Here is a 10,817-nt window from a genome sequence, read left to right as displayed (position 1 = left end):
TGTTTTGTTTTATTTTATTTTATATCCAATTTATATACCACCCTTCTCCTTGAGGACTCAGGGCGGTGTACAGCCAAATAAAAACATAAATTACAAACATTAAAATAGTATTAAAAGGATATATATAAATTTGGCCCTGTAATTTAAAAAAAATAACAAACCAATTTAAAACATTTAAAAAAGTTAAGCCAGCCCGGCTTGCTGAAAAAAGAAGGTTTTATGGGCATGGCGGAAGGCACTGAGGTCTTGGATTCTCCTTATCTCTGGGGACAGTTGGTTCCAGAGGGTGGGCGCCCCCACAGAGAAGGCCCTCCCCCTGGGGGTCACTAGCCTACATTGTTTGATTGATGGCACACCGAGGAGGCCCTCTCTGTGGGAGCGCACAGGTTGATCGGAGGCCGTCGTTAGTAGCAGGCGGTCTCGAAGATATCTAGGTCCTATGCCATGGAGCACTTTAAAGGTGATAACCAACACCTTGAAGCATACCCAGAAGACCACTGGAAGCCAGTGCAGCTCACGCAGGAGAGGTGTTGTATGGGAGCGTCATGCAGCTCCCATAACTACCCGCATGGCCGCATTCTGGACCAGTTGGAGCCTCTGGGTGCCCCTCAAGGGGAGCCCCATGTAGAGAGCATTGCAGTAGTCCAGGTGAGAGGTGACGAGGGCATGAGTGACTGTTCACAGGGCATCCCGATCAAGAAAGGGCCGCAACTGGCGTATCAGGCGAACCTGACGAAAAGTCCCTCTGGCCACAGCGGTCAGATGTTCCTCCAAAGGCAGCTGTGTATCCAGAAGGACACCCAGATTGCGGGCCCTCTCTGAGGGGGCCAAAGACTCGCCCCCAATAGTCAGAGATGGAGTCATCTGACTATATCGGGATGCCGGGAACCACAGCCACTCAGTCTTGGAAGGGTTGAGTTTGAGCCGGTTTCTCCCCATCCAGATCCGCACAGCCTCCAGGCACCGGGACATTACTTCAACGGCATCGTTGGGGTGGCCAGGGATGTACAGGTGGGTGTCATCAGCGTACTGCGTGGTACTTCACCCCAAAACCACGGATGATCTCACCCAGCGGCTTCACATAAATGTTGAACAGAAGGAGCGAGAGAACCGACCCCTGAGGCACTCCACATATGAGGGGCCTCGAGGTCGACCTCTGCCCCCCTGCCAACACAAACTGTGACCGGTCGGAGAGAAAGGAGGAGAACCACCGTAGCACGGTGCCCCCCGTCCCCAACTCTTCCAACCAGTGCAGCATGATACCATGGTCGATGGTATCAAAAGCCGCTGAGAGGTCTAACAGGGCCAGAACAGAGAAGCAACCTCTGTCCCGAGCCCTCCAGAGATCATCTACCAACGCGACCAATACCGTTTCAGTGCTGTGCCCGGGCCTGAAACCTGACTGGAATGGATCTAGATAAGACGTTTCCTCCAGGCACTGCGGAAACTGTCGTGCGACCACACTCTCAACAACCTTCGCCACAGAGCGAAGGTTGGAGACAGGACAATAGTTGGCTAATACTGCCAGATCCAGGGAAGGCTTCTTGAGGAGACACCTCACCACTGCCTCTTTCAAGGCCGTGGGGAAGTGACCCTCACTCAGCCAAGCGTTAATAATTCCCTGGAGCCAGCCTCGTGTAACCTCCCGGGAAGCCAGTACTAACCAGGAGGGACATGGGTCCAGTAAACATGTGGCCACACTAAGTCTCCCCAGAATCCTGTCCATGTCATCAGTGGTCACAGAGTCAAACTCTTCCCAGATAACATTCTCAAGACTATTCCTCGTCACCTTGCCCGAATCTACCCAGTCAGAGTCCAACTCCCCCTGGATCTGAGCGATTTTGTCACACAGATATTGTCCGAAATCCTCAGCCCTGCCTTCCAGGGGCTCCTCCCGCGCTCCCGGGTGAAGCAGGGAGCGGGTCACCCTAAACAGGGCCGCCAGATGATTCTCTGATGACACAATAAGAGCGGAAAAGTAATTAAACTATGCCGCTTTTATCGCCACTAGGTAGGTCTTAATATGCGACCTTACCAGTGTTCGGTCAGATTCAGTGAGACTGGCCCTCCATCTGCTCTCCAGGCGTCTTTTCCGGTGCTTCATCTCCCTCAGCTCCTCGGTAAACCAAGGAGCCGCAAGGGATCGGCACTAGGTCAGAGGCTGCAAAGGCACGACTTGATCCAAGGCCCCAGCAGCCGCCCGATCCCAGGCAGCCACCAGGTCCTCGGCTGAGTCGTGTGCCAGATCCTCAGGAAATGGCCCAAGCTCCATCTGGAACCTATCAGGATCCATCAGGCGCCTGGGGCAGACCCATCTTATTGGCTCCGCCTCCCTGCGGCAGAGTGTAGCGGTTCGAAGGTCCAGGCGGAGGAGCGAGTGATCTGACCATGACACGGGTTCCATGTCTATATCCCCTATAACAAGATCACTCGACCACTGGCCAGAGACAAAAATCAAGTCCAGAGTGTGTGTCCCCCCCCCGTGAGTGGGGCCATGAACTAACTGGGTCAGGCCCACGGCCATCATGGAAGCCATGAACTCTCGAGCCATCCCAGACGTTTCACCAACGAACGGCAAGTTGAAATCACCCATGACCATAAGCCGGGGTGTATCAACTGCCACCGTGGCTATCACGTCAAGTAGCTCAGGCAGGCCGCTGCCATGCGACAGGGAGCCAGGTACATAAGAAGCAAGCCCATCTGAACCCCATGACCCCATCTCACAAAGAGGGACTCATAATCCGGCAATCTGAGGCACAGTGGTCTCCCTCGGACCAAGACCTTCTTTAATAATAACCGCCACCCCCCGCCCCTCCACGGGGCTCTCGTTCACTTGTGGGCCCTTGTTCACTTGTCAAATGTAATAAATGTCTTTCGTTCTTCCATTGGTTTCTTTCTGATGTATCACATGTACCAAATTTTTATATCATTTGTTTCTGTATCCTATTAAAAGACTTGGACTCCCCCCATTCCATAAATGCTTTTCACTGTGCCTGCGATTTGTGTTTTTGGGTAGGGCTGAACCAGTGGTGGGATTCAAATTTTTTTACTACCGGTTCTGTGGGTGTGTCTTGGTGGGCATGGCAGGGGAAGGATACTGTAACATTTCCATTTCCTCCCCACTCCAGGAGAAGGTTACTGCAAAATCCCCATTTCCTCCCAATCAGCTGGGACTCAGGAGGCAGAGAACAGACGGGGGCAGGGCCAGTCAGAAGTGGTATTTACTGGTTCTCCAAACTACTCAAAATTTCCCCTACTGGTTCTCCAGAACCGGTCAGAACCTGCTGAAACCCACCTCTGGGCTGAACATCTTACTTTTACAAAAGGAAAAAGTGTTTTTAATCTCTCAGATTCAGAGAAATAAGGCTAAACAATTGGGGAAAATACAGCTGCAACATAAATGGTTGTCACCTTTTTTTTTAATCCAAGGGACATTAATTCACTAATAAAATATTTATAATTATTAAGATCTACCAAACAGGTAGAAGAAAGTATTTTCCCCCTATAATCTATCCTGTCTAACAATCAAAACTATAGATCAGAAGTTCATTTCTTTTTATTTCTGGGGTTCTTGGTGCTCCCTATGTGGGCTTGTTTTCTTGCAGATGGTTCATGTCCCAAACTAGGTAAGATAGAATAGAATTCTTTATTGGCCAAGTGTGATTGGACACTCAAGGAATTTGTCTTGGGTGCATAGGCTCTCAGTGTACATAAGGAGAATAAAATACATTCATCAAGAATAAAAAGATCCAACACTTATTCAAGGTTATTAATAAGCTATCAAATTGTACTAGGAAACAAATAAAAACAATATAAATTGAAATATACAAGCAACATGGTTATAGTAATAAGTGGGAAGAGATAAATACTAGTAAGGAAGAGAAGAATAATAGTAATACATTATTTGACAGTGTTTTGGGAATTAGTTGTTAAGCAGAGTGATGGCATCCGGGGGGAGGGAAACATCATCAGGGCAGATAACTTTCATGAGTGACTAACAATGATGATGTTATTAGTTTGGGTCATGAAACATCTGCAAGAAAGCAAGAAAGCTCAGAGGGAACCAAGGATCCCTCATTTCAATCCTGAACAACAAATATTCTCTATTGATATATTTTTTTTATGAAGAAATGTATAAGAGGCTTCTAGTTATCAATTAATGTAGATCATTTCCTTTCTCTAATCAAAGAAGTTAATTTATCCATTTCAGCTATTCTACCAAATTCACCAGCCATTCCTCCATAGTGGGTTGAGTGGGGGGGAGCCTTATCAGCAGAGAGTTGAGACTAATAAACCCCACAATGGAACTAAGAGGCCAGGATTGTGTGGGAGATGGTGGTATGATGTTCCTGCTTGCAAAGAGAAAGGTGACAGGAGAGATTATGTAAGCAAAGCAATGAATTGACCAAGAAACCCTGGTTGGCAGAATAGGAAATATGTGATTGAAAGGGGAAAGGATGGCTAAGCACTGAAGATACCTAGACATTTTTTTTTTCCAAAATGAAATTGGAAAAGAGAATCTATTGCAGAAGAAAGGAAATTTTTGGAAACATTCCAAATTTCTGGATTCAGGGCTGGTATGCAAGGCCCAATAAAACACACTGAGGATGGAGATAATAATAAAATATTTACTTCTGACCAAAAACAGATGCTCAGGAATATTTTATGCCTCAAGCACAACAGATCTCAAACCAACAAGTTTTACATACATTTTTGCAACAAGATACAAAGTAAAAACAAAGCTTTAAATTGTACAGCCTTCAGCCATAAAGTGATAAAGTAGGCATAAGTCAGGATTCCCAGTGTTATGTAAATAGGTTTTCTTGGCCAGGGGTGGCCGGAAAAGACTGGGAGCGGGGAATTCAAACAGTATGCGAGCAAATGGGACGAACTAACAATGCAAGGGGCATGTTTGCTATGGGGCGAATGGGTTATTGTTCCCTTGTGCCTAAGGGAAAAAGTCTTAACACTGTTGCATGAGGGGCAACTTGGGATTGTACGGATGAAGGGACTAGCCAGGAGCTACGTCTGGTGGCCCAACATGGATGCAGACATTACCGAGTGGGTGGGGAGATGCCAGCCCTACCAAGAGTCTAGGCCAGATCCACCGACAGCACTGGTGAGGGAGTGGGAAAGACCCAAGGGGCCCTTGTCCAGGATCCACATAGATTTCCTGTGACCGTTTCACGGACAGACCTTCATGGTCATAGTAGATGCCTTTTCCAAGTGGCTAGAGATTAAGCTCATGAGGGCCACTACCACCGATACGGTTATTAGGGAACTGAGGCAGTTATTCGCCCATGGGTTACCGGACATCCTAGTGTCAGACAATGGGCCCCAATTCACGGCCACACAGTTCAAGGGGTATTTAGCGGATTTGGGGGTCAGACACATCCTCTCGGCCCCGTTCCATCTGGCTAGTAATGGTCAGGCTGAGAGATTTGTAAGAACAGCCAAGGAGGTCCTCTCACACCTAGGCCCCGGGGACTGGCAGGAAAGAATAGATCGATTTCTCACAGCCCAGCATTCCACACCTTGTACAACCACAGGCCGAAGCCCGGCCGAGCTATTAATGGGGAGGAAGCTCCGAGGAGTACTGGATAGGTTAAATCCCAACTATTCCCCCAAGGTTTTCAAGGGCGGGGAGAGGAAACTCAGGGAGTTCACTATAGGGACTCCACTCCACACCAGGAACTAGGGGAAGGGCCCACTCCGGGAAGCAGGAACAATCACAGAAATCACAGGGCCCAAATCGTACAGATTAGACATGGGGGACGGGAGAGTTTGGCACAGGCACATAGATCAACTGAAATGACGAATCGCCACAGATGCGAGGAAAACTTCAACGAACCGCTCCCTGACTATCAGCCAGAACCACAAACTATGTCAAGCCCGAGTGCAGTGGAGACTTATCTGACGATCCTGGCATCCGGAGCTGCCCCAGCGAAGAGTTTCCACCGGCCAGAGAAGTCGCCGCCCACAAAGAGATCTCGGAGGTTCCATTGGCGGAGCAGGGAGAGACAGGGAGTCCCTCCGACCTACTCGACGCCGCCCCTACAACTGAACTGCGCAGGTCGACTAGGATACGTACACGCCCTAGTCACATGAGAGACTTTGTATGTAAATAAAACCCAAAGTGCCTTCTGGGAGCAGAGGAGTGTTATATAAATAGGTTTTCTTGGCGGGAAGTTTGAACTAACTGACCCTCAGCTGATTGGCTGACCACCACAGCTGCAAGGTATACAAAGGGAGCTGTTTCCCTAGGTCAGTTGCTGGGTTCTCACCCTACAATAAAGAGCTGTTGTCACTCATGGCCTGGCTTGCTGTGTCCTCATTCATCCAATCTAACACCCAGAATCCAAGATTCTCAGTCAATGATATGCTTGCCCTGCTTTTCACTCTATATCTACACTAATTTCATGTAGTTACAAAACAAAAAGGCAACTGAACATCCCATCTACATCAGCTTCAGTCAGTCAGTTAGTTAGAATGCAGTGGTCAATTGTCCCATTGGGTTAGACAGCAAAAGAAACTCCTGGGACATTTTTTACCAAGAATATACCATATTTTTTGGAGTATAAGATGCTCCGGATTATAAGAGGCACCTTAGTTTTTGGGAAGGAAAATAGGAAAAAAAAATTCTGCCTCTGCCTACCAAGTATTCATCTGACTAGCGTCCTGAGCCTGGTCAGCTTTAGCACACATTAGTTGGCTGGTGGAAGCGTGTACTGGAAGCGTGGAAGCAGTAAGACAAGGCAGTAGCTTTGGCAAAATGGGTTGCCATTTTGGGCTCTGCGCCTCGTGTTTTCAGCCTCCAAATGCTCCATTTGAGAGCCGTTCATGGCTGCAGGGATCGTGAAAAGCACATCACTGGCCATCGCTACCCAAAAACATGAGGTGCAGAAACCAAAAATGGGGCATGCTGAAGCCTAAAACACGATGCACAGAGGCCAAAAACACAATGTGCATAAAAAGCGATCAGTGGCGATGTGTTTTGGCCATCCCTGCAGCCTTGAACGGCTCTCAAACGAAGCGTTTGGCAGCTGAAAATGAGAGCCATTGTCTGTGGCAATCTCTGCAGCCAGGAAGAGGAGGTCCTGAGGACGAAGGGCGGGGGCCGGCTGGTGGGTGGGGCTACATTCGGAGTATAAAACGCACCCAAGTTATCAGCATCTTTTGGGGGGGGGAGTGCATCTTATACTCCGAAAAATAAGGTAACTTTTCTGTAGATTCCATGTAGGTATAGGAGAAAAGCCAGTTCTAATGATTTACTGTCAAAATAGCATAGGAAAACTTTCCCTTCCCTCCCCGGACCTCCCATTGTCCATTGTCCACCATGCATTTGCACTTTCTTTGTTTTGTGAACAGTCTATCTGCCTCGGACTTCCCCAGCTGGTGACCTTGAGATATTGGATCAGTCTCAGACTTCCAGTTGACACACTTGCATTCCAAATTTCCTTCCCAAGCCTCCCTTAGATTCCAAGGCCTTCCCTTCCCCCACCTGTTATAGTTGTCTGGTTGCAAGCAAGGCCAGATCCTGAAGATGAAACTCAAATACTTTGACACCTTAATGAGAAGGAAAGACTCACTGGAGAAGAGCCTAATGCTGGGAACGATTTAGGTCAAAAGGAGAAGGGGATGACAGAGAACGAGGTCGGTAGATGGAGTCACTGAAGCAGGAGGAGTGAGCTTAAATGGACTCGAGAGGATGGTAGAAGACAGGAAGACCTGGAGGAACATTGTCCATGGGGACACGATGGGTCAGACACGACTTCACAACTAACAACAAAAAACCAAGACTGTGTAGTGAGTCAACCATGACAGCAGTATTGCAGGCTAACTCACTGCTCATTCAGCAGGAGTTCGATCCTGACTGGCTGAAGGATGACTCAGCCTTGCATCCTTCTCAGGTCGGTAAAAGGATTATTGGGAGCAAGATGGTGACTCTGTAAACCATGTTTCAGAAAAAAACTTTTTTTCCTGCCTCTGAAAGCCTCCAAAAGAGTTTCAGAAAAAAATGCCTCAGAAGCTCTATTTGGGAGCTTCTTTTCTGAAGCTTCGTTTCTGATGCTTTTTTCAGCCTCTGAAACCTCCGTTTGAGGAAGGACGGGGCTACGTTCGGAGTATAAAACGAACCCAGATTTTCACCCTCTTTTTTGGTGGAAAAAGGTGTGCCTTATACGCCAAAAAATATGGTACATAAATAAATAAAATAGAGGAGATCCTGACTATTGGCTTTCAGTAAGTGAGTTTTTGGGAATTAAATGATTCCCAAGATTAAGCCTGTTACCAAAAATAGAAACAAGGCAAAGGGAAACTACAATGATCCCCAAATTTTCAATCTTAGCTATGCTGTCATCTCAGTTGATGTTTGAAGGGTGATCCACAGGAAATTTGGTATATTTTTCAGTATTTGAAAAGAGCAAAATAATGTTTACCATAAAGCAGATATCAGGATTCCAACTGATGCCCTAATTAAATCATGAGCCTCGAGCCAACCTTCAAACGAAATCCAATTATTTATTAGGAGCTTCATGTCAGGACGTTCCAAGTGAAGCCAACACTGACCCCACGTAATTTACGTTCCAGCTCTGACCCTGTTTTCCCCCTCCCCTCAAGGTGTGTTATCAGTCACATTCTCCATCAAAGCAATTTTGCGGGTTGTAGAGATCACTCCTCTCTGGCCACGGTGGATAACCATGGAGACAGCCTTAACAGAGATATGGCTGGAATGTGCTTTTGTTTTGACTGACATGATGCCTCACCGCAGCTACAGAATTTGTTTTCCCATCCCCCTTGCCAATGGCAACTCAAGAGCAGGCCAGAGATGCTTTCTGAGTTGACAGATTTTTCTTCCATGAGATTCACTGTTGGAGTGAAACTTTTGATGGAGTGGATGAAAGTGGACAAAGATACCTACAGGAAAGAAGGGAAAGAGAGGAGAGGAGAGGAGTGGAGAGGGAAGGAAAGGAAAGGAAAGGAAAGGAAAGGAAAGGAAAGGAAAGGAAAGGAAAGGAAAGGAAAGGAAAGGAAAGGAAAAGAAAGGAAAGGAAGGGACAGGACAGGAAAAGAAAGGAGGGGAGGGGAGGGGAAGGGAGTGAAGGGAAGGGAAGGAAAGGAGAGGAGAGGAAAGGAAAGGAAAGGAAAGGAAAGGAAAGGAAAGGAAAGGAAAGGAAAGGAAAGGAAAGGAAAGGAAAGGAAAGGAAAGGAAAGGAAAGGAAAGGATAAGGTTTTCTTGGAATCTCCTTTCCTGGATGGAACCATTTCTAGGGACAATCAAAATTCATGATTTGCAGGAGATATTTATGGAATCAAAGTATTTAAGACTCAGGGTGAAATGCTACTCATTAGATTTTCATTTTGCCAGAGGGGTACAGATAGACTTTTCTATCTGTTGGATCAGTATGAAAGAACCAGAGATGTTTCATGTTGAGCATCTCTGTTTGAGGTTATATAGCAAGGGAGAAATTTCTTAGAAACTCTTTGACTCTTTTCTTTGACTCTTCCAGGTAGAAAAGGGACATGTTACATGAATGGATGGATGGATGGATGGATGGATGGATGGATGGATGGATGGATGGATGGATGGATGGATGGGTGGGTGGATGGATGGATGGATGGGTGGATGGATGGACGGACTGACTGACATCTGGACAATAAAAAAATAAAACATAAAGTTCTGAATAATAAGGAATGCACAGTAAGTTAAGGCCACATCAGCATCATAATGTTTAAAAGTCCACAGTAAGAAAACAGTAAATTCATCACGTGTAAAGCACAACTTTATACAGTCATACAGTATATAATAGCATAAAAGAAAAACAACTGGAAATCAACCCAGCAGAATGATAGGTGTCCCAAATGCCCACAGAACAATTTGGTTGTGGATGCTTTCTGGGAATCCACTACATTGAGTTACATCGGGACTTTTTCAGTTGGATCCCAGTTCACCCTGCAGGGAGGACTTTGCAAAACTCCTACTTCCCCAGCTAATTATTAGAATGATAGTGATTTCTTTCTTGCCTTCTTGCTAAATGTCAAGGGATTCTTTTTCCCTCTGGAAATTGTCTGAAGGAGGTCAACAGACTCAGCAGCAACACATTCAGCATCAGGAAAGTGAGTGTATCAGTTGTCTTGTCACCCTGGAAAGCTGGACTGAGTTTCATGGACACCAGGAGCTCTGCTTCTGCATTGGTCCAGTTTCCATCATTGGGGAAATTCTCTCTGGACTTCATATTATATTAGAAAAGTCAGTCTTGCAGCAATCTGCTTTCAACGTCTCCAAATGCTTCTGCTCTCCTGATTATGAGATCAGATGCAAGGCAGGGGATTCCTTCGGCTAACCCAGAAATGAACCCATTGCTTCTGCTTCTGATGGAGCTTTTGTTGCCCCAGGCAGCCTGTGGGGTGCTCGGCACTAAGTGCTTCTTGACTTTGGGAAGGAATGCAAGAGACCCACTCAATCATTACAGGCCATGAGATCATCTCATCGGTGGGCTCTTCTCTGCAACAAATAATCTACAACCTGAGCTACAGAATTTCAGTTTGAGTCCTTCTAAAAAGGTTTATCAGTAAGTGTCATGATGTTGATTGATGTTATGTTACGTTGCCTTTGAGGAAAAATGGGGAAAGAGGAAAGCACTGAGGTTTTATTTCATTTTATTTTTTTATTTTATTTAGTTTGTCAAACATGTACTAGAAAAGTGGTATTAGTATAGACATGAACACAGGAGATGAGTACAAATAAATGGGGATGGTAGGACAGGGATGGTAGGCACGCTGGTGTGCTTATGCATGCCCCCATACAGACCTCTTAG

This window comes from Pantherophis guttatus, chromosome 2 (genome assembly GCF_059756535.1).
Source record: "Pantherophis guttatus breed Tessera chromosome 2, ASM5975653v1, whole genome shotgun sequence".
In the NCBI taxonomy this organism is placed as follows: domain Eukaryota; kingdom Metazoa; phylum Chordata; class Lepidosauria; order Squamata; family Colubridae; genus Pantherophis; species Pantherophis guttatus.
The sequence above is the reverse complement of the archived record's forward strand: the minus strand, read 5'-3'. Positions refer to the sequence as shown.